The following is a 12828-nucleotide window of genomic DNA, read 5'->3' as shown; positions in this document are numbered from 1 at the left end:
GCACCGCGCCCCCTCCGTGCGGCGGGGCCGCCCGAGCCGCGGGCCTCGCTCCGCCGCGGGGCTGCCCTCGGCCCGCTCAGCGCTCAGCGCCGGTAAGTGCCAGAGGGGCGGTGGGGGAGCGGGGGAGGGACACCGGAGGGCACTGGGGACGAGGGAGCGAGCGTGTCCCGGAGAGGGGCTGCGCGGCCGGGGAGGGGACGGGACAGGGCACCGGGAATGGGGGGAGGGGAGAGTCGAGGGGATTGGGGTCGAAGTGGGGGCACCAGGGGCGCCGGCAGCGGGTCAGGGGTGTACCGTCAGCGGCGGTCGAGGGCATCCGGCGGGGGGTCGCGGGGACGGGAGGAAGCGCCGCAGCGAGGGTGGGAAGAGGATGTGCGTTTTTTTGGGGGTGACGAAGGAGGTGAGCGGCTCTTTGGGTGGCTGGGCGACTGTTGGGGGGACACCTGGGGGGGGGCGGGGGTGGGAGGGGGCTGCAGGAAGCTGGGGGGAGAGGAGTGGGCGGGGGGTGGTTTGGGGGGGCTGCAGAGAGACCCCGGCGGCTGGTCGGTGTTTCGGGGTGCGGAGGCTCGTGGGGAGCCGTGGGAGGATCACAGGGGACCGTGTCGAGCCCGCCGTCCCGGCCCCCCTCCCGCCCCCTTTTTTTTTCGGGGGGGGTGTGTTTTTTTTCGCAGAGGTGCGGGGCGGGGGGGGGGGGGGGGGGAAGCGTATTTCGGGGTGAGCGTTGCGCTGGGAGGAACAATACCAAAAGTTGTCTGAAATGGTAATTTCCGTTTCCCATTTCATCATCTCGGGTAGGCGTTAGCCCTGTCCGTGCTGCGCAGGGCCCGAGCTCCGAGCCCCGCCGGTCTGGTTTAGTCCCCGGTTTAATCTTTAAATCGCTCCCTGTTTCTCTCCTCCGAGGAGCCTTTGTGTGCCGGGGAGGGGCCGCTCGACACCTTTGCCCCTTAGAAAAAAGGAAGAGAGGGGAAAAAAAAAAAGGCTCCCACCCTCAAACAGCTGCAGCCCAGGACGAGCCTCCCCCAGCCCGGGGATGGATTCATGTTTAGAAAGGCAAATGCGCTCGGGGGGAGCCGCGCTGAGCCGAGCCCTCGGTGCCCTCTGCCCTTTCCCAGAGGGAGCAGCTGTCCGGGTGTGCGGCTCCAAACGGGCCCTTCATTGAGGCACAGGGGCCGTGTGTTTACGGCTTGGCTTCTTCCCCCAGCCTTGGGGATCTGTTTTGGTATCCAGTTGCAGGAAAGGGTCCCTCCCCCCTCCTGGTTTTGTACACAAAGTGCTCTCTCACCGCTGGGGACACGGCTCTATAGGCAGAGAGCGAATTCCAGGCAGCTCTTGAAGCAAAATTGCCTCCTGAGATGGCTTCTGAAATGGGGGATACACCACTTTTATCCTTCTGTAGGCAAAGATTTTTAGGTGAAAACAGCTCTAGTGGCCCTGTGCTTTCCTGAAATCTGTATAAATTTAAGGAACTTGGAATTTGGTGTATTTCTCCTTTTTTGTTTTGTTCATAAAATGGAACATTTTTATATAACCACTGCAATTATTTCCTTTTTCTGTGGGGGAAAACCACTCCATGGAGTCCTGGAGAGGGAAAAGGAGATTAACTCTCACATGTTTCCAAACGGCACCAGCACATTCTTTGTGTGTGCCCTACCAGGAACTCAATATTTGGCTTGATTAGCTTAAAAAGGGAAAACGTTGGCGTTTTTACAGGCTGGATTTTCTGGTGGATTCTGGGTTGGAGCAGTCTCAGATGGTTGTGGGGTGGTGGAAGGGGTTGGAAGGTGATGTGGAGCAAGACGTACACCCAGTTCTGTGCCTCAGTGGGGAAACTCTGGGAGAGTGTTTCCTTAGAGCACCAAATGCTGCCCTGCTGCTGTGTGACCTGCTTTCTCTCTGTGGGAAGCACTTAGCAGTGCAGGATCAGGCTCGGGAGTGGTCTGTGCCCGCTGGGGCTCTGGGTGAGCTGGTCAGGGTCCGTCCCCAAAGCCGTGTCTGTGCTGCCCCAGGTGTGCCGGGTTTGTGGAGCTCAGCGGTTTCCAGGCTCCGGGTCTCTGCTTCCAGGAGAACTCGTCAGTCCCACGGGAGGTATCGGACCTGCCGAGGCACATCCAGCCTGGAGCAGGGCTTGCTGTGAGCCTGGGTGGGCAAGCTGGGGCCTGCGGCACCCCCAGGCTCAGCTGAGTCACAGCGAGGGCTGGTTTGTGAAACTCCTGCAAACTGAGCTGCCTGTGCAGAGAACAACACGCTGGGCCTGGAGCGCAGAGAGCCCTCATTCCAAACTGTACTTGCCTTATTCCTGCTGTAAATAGTGGCTGAGAATCCCCGGCCATGTCAGCGCCGGCTGCTGCGGCTGCCTGGAAACTGGAGATGTTGCATTTCGTGTTCCACAATTGGTTCTGCTGTTCAGTTCTGCTTCTGCTTTTAGAAATGAACTCTTGTCTGTCTCTCCATTTCATAAAAAAACATGGCTCAGGGTGAATTTTTTTTTTTTTAATGGGCTGCTTTTTGTTTTCATGATGTTGCAACAGCATTTTCTCAGACTTAAACCTGCAGATTGTCCACTTTGGGTTGGGTTTGGATGGGGGGAAGGAAACTAAAAAAAAACCCAAAAAGCCCCAAAGCAAAACGCCTTTGTCTTAATTTCTTCCTTCGTGTGTAGTAGCCAACCTGGTAAGATTATTTTATTTTCTACTCAAGTTTTAGTGGACTAAGTCCCCCAAAATGCCCATGAACAAAGCGAAGCCTGTCGTGGTGTCGTGCCGCGTTCTTCCGCTGCTCAGCAGAGCAGACAAATGTATTTCTCTGGGGTCAGTGAGACTCGTCATGTTAATCAATACTGTACCAGCAGTGTTCCCTTTCCAGGGAACCAGATGGGCTACTTACAACTGGTGCTGATTATTTTAACTGTGTAATTGTAACATGGCTGCGTGATGACAGTGTTTCCTGCAGATACTTCAAAGGAAGGTTCCCGACGAGTGTGTCTTTACAGTGTTTAATCTGCCCTCTTTGTCTTTATGTTGTGGCTTTTGGACATGTGTTTGAAGTACTAAGACTGTTTTTTTTCTTACCTCCTGCTTTTCTATGAATTAAAAGGAAGCAATGCTGTGGAATGATGAAGCGTCTCCAGTGTGGGAATAAACCTGGGGTTTTAGAGGCTCCCATAGTAGTGTTTCACTGAGTTTTAGATCCAGGCAGTGACTAAGGCAAAAACTAGGAAGAGACTGAAGTGACTGTGAGGAAATGGCAGTATTTTTTTTTTAAATAGTGCATGTGGCTTTGTTTTGGGGAAAATATGTTGTGTGGTGACTCGAGTCTTAACTGGGACAGACTAATTACTCGGTGAAGAAATCCTTCTCTGAGGGAAGGAAACACGCAGGGCCAGAGCTGGTTAATTACATTTTGTAAAATTATGGAGTGATGGCTTTCTTAGGAGGTCTGCACCTCTTCCTGCCCCTCTTCCTGCCCTATACCTGAATTTCAGGCTCAGCAGTTGCCTTACAGATTGAAATTCCTCCTGGGTATTAAGATTTGATGGTGGTAGACCCAGAGCAAGTAGTGGCAGGTACTGCTGCTTTTCAGTACAGCAAAGCAAATAATACTGGAAAATATTTACATGGGGGTTGTTATTCTCCTCGTATTTCCTTGATGAGCTCTAGTAAAGGTGCTTGTGTGCTCCCTCCATCGCCGGGGAGAATTCCCTGCATTTCGGTTGTAAAAGGCTGCAGAGAGAAACTGGTGTCTCCATAGCAAAGATTCCAGGGTTTCGTGATCAGCTCACATATATTTTTACCCCCATCTAATTTAAACCAGTCTGCACGACACTCACAGGAATGATTTGTATGCAGCTTTTAAATATTTTCCTCCTTCCTGCGTGAGGGATTAGCGGCACGGAGCTGCTTTTTCGGAGGGTTCTCAGCCAAGTGTTACGTAATTTGTGTGCCACCGATGCACGGCCATAAAAAATACTCCCAGCAATGGTAAGGGAAAGCTTGTGTAGGCAATTATTTGAAATCACAAGCGTCCTAAGCAGGTTTGTGCAGCCTTAAAAGTCTGGGCAAAACGCTGCCTTTGGAATCCTGCTGGTAAGGGGGGTGGGAAGCTGTCAGTGCCCGTGCTCTGGAGGCTGGTTTTGAGTGTATTCCGCTCCAATTTTCAAGCTTTCCCGTGTGAGAACTGGTGTTTTCTGGTGGATTTTCTCATGCAACTGTTGGGTATTTAAAAATATTAATTTCTCTGAGTCTGGGTGGTGCTGCTTCAGCTGGGGCTGCTTATAGGTGATGCCAATTTGTAATCTTTTACGAGGGGCTGAAAAAAAAAAGGTAAAAAGAAGCTTAAATGCTAATAGGAGTGAAAAAATCTGCTCGGCCTGGAGTGCGTGTGGAGGAAGCGGGTGCACGTTGGGCTGTGGAGTCTCCATCAGCTGAGCTGGGGGCTTTTAAAAATCTGCTCTAATTTTTATGCTGCATGTGGAATGGCTAATCCCATAAAAGCCTTGCACCTTTTGACAGATGAAACGCTGCTGTTCTTCACTTATTTGAGCAAAATATTTTTATAGATGGTATTAGCGCCGTGGCTCTGAGGGTAATGCAGCCCTTACATGAGGAAGATCTTGCTTTGATCTGACAGCTTTCAAGATCCATTTCCAATCATGGAGTTCCATTAACTCTGTTTGTAATGGCACCCTCAGACTTTTTTTTCTGTTTGTGTGACTCTTTGGCGTGTTAACATTGCTCTGTATTTGAGTTCTCTTTAATAAACTGAAGGAGTAATTGGGGTCAGGAAGGGAAATAATCATGTTAGAAGGTGCAGTTAATTATATCGGGTATTTTGGGCTCCATAATTCTTCCTCTTGATTCTAATGTTTTCTTTGAGTTGTAGGATGTAGTGAAATTATGAAATCACCAAAATAGGACAGTGGGGCAGGATGGTGCCTGAATGGTTCGTTTTGAGAGTGTGAAGTGAATGTGGCTAGATGGCCATGAGGGTTGTGGAGGTGTGGTTTCCCTGGTGAGTTGCCTCTTCCCTCTTCTGTGTGGTCCAGTGTCCATCCAACTGGCCCTGTGTCTATCCAGTGGGATTGTGTGGTCCTGTATCAGTCCAACAAGGTCTGTATGGTCTTATGTCTATCCAATATCATCTTTGTGGTCCTGCGCCTCTCCAACATGATCTGTGTGGTCCTGTGTCAGTCGCAATGGGATCTGTCTGGTCCTGTGTCCATCCAGCATGATCCATGTGTTCCTGAGTCCCTTGAGGATGGCATGGGAGCCCTGTGTCTCAGCAGCCCCCCGTGCAGGGGTTCAGGTGGGTGGTGGATGCTGGCTCTCTGCATGAACAGCCTCCCCTCTCTCTCTGCTCCTCCTCCCTTCGGGCACTGCCGGCATCTCGCCAGGCCTGGTTTTTCCTGCTTCTCTCAGTGTTGGTCCTGGGAAGGCGTGAGCTGCCAGAGAGCACTACTCCTGAACCCCTCTATCCTCGGGTTAATTCTCATCTCTGGAGTTCACCATGTGAGTAAGTCATGCTGCTCGTGTCTGTGTAGCTGCTGTGAGCAGAGGCTGGAATTGCAGCCTGGGCAGGCTGAGGGATTGGGAGACACTTCCCCACCGTAACTCAGCGAGGCGGGTGGTGGTGACAGGGAGGGAATTGGCTGCTGGAGCTGGGAGAAAGTGATGTTTTTTTCTAGGTCAGGGTTGAAGGCACTGTCAGGGCGGTGATGTGCAGCATATATTACTGTCTGCATTGTCCCTGCCATATGGATGTGTGCAGCACTGCCCTTGGCATTCAGGCATTGAATTATTTATCCTCTCCAAATCTGGAGGCAGCCTTTCTTCCCCTGCTCGAAGAAAACCAAACTTAGTCGATGCGTGTTTTTAAAATAAACCTTCCACTGTGAATTACTGCAGTGGCAGGAGCAGGGTATTGATTGTATGTTGCGTTTGGATTCGGAAACCAAAGGTTACAACACTGGATATCTTGTGGAAACACTGAAATATTTATTTTGCTGTTAAGTGCAAGTGTGTCTGTGTTGGTGCTGGGTTTGCGTGTGACTGAAATACCATGTAATGAAATTCATGGACTTTGAGAATGGAAAGGGTAGAAAACTTTGTACTGTGTGTAAAAGCAGCTTTGTCTCAGCTGTGTGTGAGGGGACTAATGCTTTTCCGGGGAGAAGGCATCTCCTTTCCTCTTGTGCTGTGTTGGATTTGCTCTGAAAGCAACGTTAAGGTGGTCCTTGTTTGGGTGATGGGCTCCAGGTGCTCACTGAGGACGTGGGTGTGTGCAGGGTGTCATGAAAGGGTGGTTACAGGGTGGGGGAAGTCAGGGCAGGGAAGGGAAGCAAACGCTGGAGGAAGCTGGCTCTGTAATTTATTTTTAAGACACCGACAGCTTTGCAGGATAAAAAAGGTCTAGCATAATTTACCTTTAGAGCAACATAAAGCTGCTAAAACTGTGTCACAGGCACGGGGAAGAATCAGAGAGAGAGAGAGAGAGTCGAGAAGGGAGATGTTACCCTCTAAAAAATTCACCATGATCTGGAGGCAGTGTGTCCCTAAAGGCTTTGCAGCCGGAGGCTGGAGAGCTGGGCTTGGAAATACAGCGCTGCCCTCAATATCTGGATGTGAAATGAAAGGATGTGTAATTAGGAACTGTGAAAAAAGGCATTAAATAGCTTTAGAGGTGAATGGAAGCTTCATTATTAAGCACCAACTGCTTGACTGCAGTTCATGGTGCCTCTTCCTTTCGACTCACGCACACATGAAAGTGCTCCCCGCCCCCAGCGCAGCCTTATCGGCTTATCTGGGCAGGAGTTCAGAGCCATAAAAACTGTATCCTGCTTACACCTTCCAGCCGATCCTGTGACCTGCACTGTGTAAACAAGTTGTACCAGGAGCTCCAAATGACTGGTAAGTAGCTGGGTTTCTGCAGACTGGCGAGGTCCAGGAGCAGCCAAGATAAAGTTCCAAGAAGTTCTCCGTTGGGAATGGTCTCCTGATAGCTGCTACAGGGAGGAGGTGGCAGGGCTGAGATCCTGCTGACTGTGGCAGTGACCGGATCCCTTGGGAAGGAGTAATCTTTGGGATAGACTTTACACTCTGGGACTGGTGTTTTCCACGTTCTGCAGGAGGGTGGTTGTTGCAGATTGTGAAATGTCAGCGTTGTCGTAATGACAACACAGCTCTTGCTGCGCCGACTGGCGTCCTGCGATTGCGTCAGGCCTGGGGTGGACTGGAGATTAAGTCTGCCTATAAATATATCCATATATCTTTGGATGGATGGATGGGATTAGCCGTGGCAAAGCTGGAAAGAGATGTAGGTAATGCAGGGAAGGGGATGTGTGAGTGGGGGGACACACAGACATCCTGCTCTTGGCTGTGCTCTGGGGGTTTAAATACCCCAGGGTGCTCTGGTTACAGTGTTTGGCTGCTGCTCACCCCAAGCTCCTTGGTTTCATCTTGCAGCTCAGCATAGGCAGATCCATTTATCTGAGCTGGACCGTGGGCTGTAATGAGCAAGTCTGGGGATTTTGTGTCTAGAACTTCACCTTTTGAGCAGTCCAAGGGTTGAGTGCACAGGTTTGAAGGTGAAAACCTGTTCTCCTTGAATGTTTGGGTGGTTTCTTGTCCCACCAACTCAGAAGGACATGGGGAACATGCTGGTTTTTGGAATTAGGCTCCCTGATAAGGGCTCTGTGTTCTCCAACCTCCCTCCTTGCTGTGGCCTGTCCCGGCACGTATCGGGGTCCTGTGTGGTGGCTCTCCCGGGCTCTGAGCTGTTTGCTGTTTTCCATTTTTCCAGCAGCCCAGAAGGTTTCTGGCTCTCTGACGGGGATCTGAGGTGCCTGTGTTACTCAGCTGCTCTGTTGTGGGTGAGGGCAGTGAATTCAATTCCCTTCCCCTGTGATCAGTGCTGGCACTGGGGTGTTAAACTGGTTCTGTGGTGAGAGCTGAATTCCTTTGAGTTATCCTTCATCCAGGGGGGAAGGGATCAGACGAGGAGGCAACTCTGTGGCTCTTTCCTGGTGTGCTGAGTGTGCTCCTTGGTTAGGGAGCTAGAGGTTGTAGTCTTAAGCACTGGATTTAATTTCCTTCTGCAGCGTGCTCTGTCTGTAAGCTTCCCCTGCTTCACCCACCAGGATATTTCCTCTCCCTCCTGGCCATCCCTCCCCCTTCCCAGGAGCCTCATCTGATGGAGGTTCTGCACTTGCCTTGGTCCTCCTCATGCAGGATTCTTGTCTCTAATTTTAGCCTGTCTGCCTTTTGATGTTCCCTCCTGTCTGTTCCTGCCTTTCTCCTTCTCTCTGAGATCATCCTGCGTCTTCCTCTCCTTCTGGAGAGCTGGGCCTTCTTTTTCCATGGTGGCAGGAAAGTACTTGGGAAAGGAGTGAACCTGTGTTGAAGTGAAGGATCCATGGGCATGGGTATTGCTGGCAGGGATGTTAGGGATGCTGTGCTGTGCACTTACAGGGAGCAGCTCCTTCCCTCTCCTGCGTCTCCCTTACCACTTAACTGTTTCTGCTTGGATCTGCTCTTGGAATCTCTCCTGTATTATGGATTCATCCTGTATTTGCTCGACAGGGCTCTTCCATGAGGTTACCAGTAGTGCTGCCCAGCAGCCTGGTGTCCCTGAATCTCCTGCCCTTTTCCCTGCAGGAAAGCTGCAGGAGGCCTGGTTTTCCTGGGAATCTGACTCCATGTTAGTGTGCATTTGCTTACGTTTATAGGGAAAATTACTTCTCTGATGTGGAGGCATTTGACACAGTCAGGCAGTGCCCTGCAACGGGATGGGGAGCCCATCAGGGAGCACAGGGAAATCCTACCCTGGAGCCTGGGTGTCCGGGAAGGCCTCTCGGCCTGGTGGGATTCACCTGCTCAGAGCCTTGTGAGCACAGTGTGTGGAGCATAATCTGATTTGTGCCTGGAATATAAATCCTGGCTGTTGCAGACGTGCAGCCTGGGGTTTTACAAGTTCTTTTGTGAAAACAACATTCAGCCCCTCCACCACTGCAGCGAGGAGCTTCCCTGGAAACCCAATCCCAGCAATTAGCGAGGTTTGCAGAGGATCCTAGCAACTGCTGCTGGGCTTTGAATGGCAGGGTTTAGTTCTGTTTATTAGTCTGATGTTTGTTGCTGTTTTCTGTGCCTTGTATGGAGGTACATAAATTAAACCACAAGAAGTTCCACCTCAGTATGAAGAAGAACTTCTTTCCATGAAGGGTGGCAGAGCTCTGGAACAGAAGGTGTGGAGTCTTTCTCTCTGGAGATATTCCAAACCCACCCAGACACATTCCTGTGTCACCTACTCCAGGTCCCCCTACCTTGTCAGGAGGTTTGGACTGGGTGATCTCCAGAGGTCCCTTCCAGCCCTATTTGGTGATATCCTCCATGTCCTATGGAGGGAAAGGTGGAAGGAGCCATGGATCAGTGACTAAATGAGCTGGAATGATAATGGGAATGCTGCTGTGGGCTCTGCAGCAAATGATCCTCAGGGAAAGTGGAGCACGGCTGGAATATATCGGGTGGTGTGTGACTCTGCTGTTTGTGGGTAACCTGAGCTCACCTGTGAGGAGTTTCGTTACCCAGATACTCCCTGACCTGACTTGCTTTTGTCAACAGTGGCTGGGGATGATTCGGGAGCGATGCTTTCCACGAGGCTGGTTATGTAAAACCTTAATGCGCCGCCTTGTTCCAGCTCAGCTTTACAACGTGCGCGGGGCTCCGAGTGGAACTTCAAAGGAGGGAGTTTGCTTTATGGTTGAACCTATGAGCAGTTTTATGTGCAGGGTGGAGTGAACTCGTGGAGAAGATTGCAGTTTTCCCACTGTCATAAAAAGTTACGATCCTCCTGATCCAAGCATTGTTCCGTAGGCGGAGGCAGGAGGCAGATGCAGAGGTCAGTGGGAGCGTGCACGGAGAGGGCTCAGATGTGCCAGCGCAGTGAATGCCCTTCTCTGTGCTCCCAGCTCTCCCAAACAGCTTCAAAAAGTGCCTTGTGCTCTTTCTGGGGCTTCCTAAGAAACCTGCACCTGTGTTACTTGTGGAACAGGCAGAGCATTTCCATGGGAAAGGAACTTGGCAGGGCAGCCGTGCAAGGCAGCTGAGGGGGGGCTGTTTTCCAGGGCAGTATTTTAAACTCTTCTTAAAACGTGGCACTTCAGTGGCAGAGACTGTAAGTCACTTTATAACCTTTCTTTCTTTGGACTTTTCTTTGGAGTATGAGCCAAGGGAGTTAAAAAAATAACCAAGTGACTGCATCTTGATGAGTCTCATTCCAATTAACTTCCCTCATGCTCCCTAAAATGTTCAAAAACTGAGATATATTCCCTAAAAAGAGGCTGTTCAGGTGAAGTGATGACAGTGGGAAAGTAGTATCACCTTGTACAGCCTTAATTGTGGCCTTTTCTAAAAGCATTTCAGTGACCTGTGGAGGGGTATAAAGTTCTCCTAGCTGTGGAGTCACCACTCCAAATTCTGAAGTATAAAGCACTTCCCAGTTTTCAGTGAGTTATAACTGATTAAAATAAGTCACTATTCCAGTTTCAATCAGATCTCTATAAACTTAACCCCTCCTTTAAACCATTTTCTACTGAGATAGGGAGGTATAAATGTGCCCTTTGTTTGAACTAGGAAAATTAAAGGGTCACAACATTCAAAAAGTGCATTTGAGATCCTCTGAGAAGCTGTTCCTTAAAGAAATTTTTTTTTTATAGAAATGGGCACATACCTTGGGTAGGGTGGGTTGTTTCCCATTCTCTCATCTTGAAGAATTTTATTCTGAATACATTAAAACTTGGGGGGGGAAAAGACTCTGATCTCTTTCTTTGGATGACCCATTAGCTGCTCCAGCTGCCTTTTATTTATTTTTGTAAACACATGTGTGAATGTAAACATTTTATCTGGAATGGCCTCGCAAATGTTCCCGCATTAACATATATTGTCATGGAGAATAATTTTCATTTAACTGTAATTTGCTTTATATTTTCCTGCCTGGTTGCCATGGAAACGCAGACGGATGTGGCAAGGACTCCTCACAGGAGCCAGGTTATGGATTGCCTCTCTAATGGACCTCTGTTAATCATGCTGCAGCTTCCACGGGAGGAACCAGGGCTGTTTGCAGGAGACACTTCATTTAGATAAACCGTGAGATGCCCGTGGTACCTCAGCTTAATATCCAGACTTATCAAGGGTGCTTTTTCCTTCTGCAGAAGTTTTGTCATAAGAACTATGTCCTGTGATTGTGGAATTGAGATATATTTAAATTTAATGGCAGTTAGACTTGATTTTCAATTTTCATTTCATTTGCTGGAATAGCTTAACTGGTAACGCTCTTTCCTTGGCTCAGTTTAAGATCTGAAACGTTTGAAACAGAGCAGTGAAACATTTGTTATCCTTATCCTTGTGCAAGAAGTTGACTTGCTTTTCATAGTAATGTGTCTGTGCTTTTGCATTTGCTTTTGGCTGCCAGCAGGTGGAAAGGGGGTGAAGATGGATTTTATTACATTTGTTGTCTGTGGATTTTGTGTCTGTTTTGCACCTTCTGTTTTTGACTGCCTTGTCCGAGGCTGGTGTTCTGAGCTGAGCCCAACACAACCTGTCCAGAGAAGAGAACGGAGCTGGGGAAGGGTCTGGAGCACTGGGAGCAGCTGAGGGAGCTGTGGGGGCTCAGCCTGGGGAAAAGGAGGTTCAGGAGGGACCTTCTCGCTCTCTCCACCTCCCTCCCAGCCGCAGCCAAGTGATGAGACATCTCCGGAATCGCTGCACCACGGTGATGACTCCTTCTACCCTGGGTCTCTGATGGCAGCGGCGGTTCCGGAGCAGCAGCAGCCACTGGCCTGACCTTAATTGCAGAGGGATCCCAGGGCAGGAGATGCCTCCCTTGCAAGGGCAGCAGTGGCATGTCTGGCAGAGGTGCTGTGTTCCTGGTGACTGTCCCATCGATGTGACCCAGAAGACCAGTGGCACCCTGGCCTGTACTAGCCACAATGTGGCCACAGGTCCAGGGCAGTAGACCTGTGGCCACATTGGCCAATGGATTCTGTGATTATCAGTGCTCAGATTCCTGACATTTTAGGATGCACTGAGAATGATCTCTGCCTTTGTCCATGTCCACTAGCTCGTTGAATCCTTGGAAGGAGCTGCCTTCCAGCTACTGAGATAAGAATCACGGTGGCATTGGTTCAAACTGAACTCACCAATTAGCAAATGATTCATTCTTGCTTTGGGGATGAGCTCAAGGAGAGAAAACCAACCACCCAGGATTCTCTGCTCTGTGTATTTTCATGGCAGAAACCTCACCTCAAATTGTATAAAGCATGAATTTTGTTTGTCTCCTGAATGAGAACCCTCAAAATGAATTTTTAGCCGGGTTTTAGATTGGTTTTTGACCCTTTCTTTGCTGCTGGTTGTGGTCAGATGCCCATGGCCGGTTATGTAAGGCCAGATTACTCCAGCACGTGGATGCTTCCCCATGCATATGGTCTCACAGTTATTTCTTGGTGCTTTACAGAAGGAATTGGGTAACATTTTGTTCTGTAATGCAGGATGAAGAAACCCAGCATGTCTTTCTGTAATGGCGTATAAACAAGTAGTGTAACATCCTATTTAAGGCATTTGGAGGAGGAAGGGCTTGGGAGGGGAGGCAGGGCTGAAGCAAAGCTTGATTTTCCTTAGACCTACACACCAGATTTGAGTAATTTTGCCTTCTGTGAACACTGTATTAGAAATGAGCTGTTTTTGAGGTGTATAAGCTCAGTTCTGTGTGTGCTGTGGGTATGGAGGAACCCCGTTCACCTCTGGCCCCCTCTGTATGTCTTTCACTGTGTGATGTTGGTGC

The 12828-nt window shown here is 49.8% G+C and overlaps 1 protein-coding gene across 2 annotated transcripts in view; it reads left to right on the top strand.

Annotated features, from left to right (window-relative positions):
• The window catches only part of ANKRD11 (ankyrin repeat domain 11), a 134706-nt gene continuing 121878 nt past the window's right edge, over nt 1-12828 (top strand). The window contains exon 1 of one of the 2 annotated variants that reach the window (XM_032701222.1): nt 1-92. The gene's annotated coding sequence lies outside the window, so the exon portion shown is untranslated. Of the gene's footprint in view, nt 93-6883; nt 6903-12828 lie in introns of those variants that run through there. The other variant, XM_032701223.1, reaches the window with a different exon arrangement.

This window comes from Chiroxiphia lanceolata, chromosome 13 (assembly GCF_009829145.1).
Source record: "Chiroxiphia lanceolata isolate bChiLan1 chromosome 13, bChiLan1.pri, whole genome shotgun sequence".
In the NCBI taxonomy this organism is placed as follows: Eukaryota; Metazoa; Chordata; class Aves; order Passeriformes; family Pipridae; genus Chiroxiphia; species Chiroxiphia lanceolata.
Note: the sequence above shows the minus strand (reverse complement) of the source record. Positions and strands in the feature narration are given on the sequence as shown.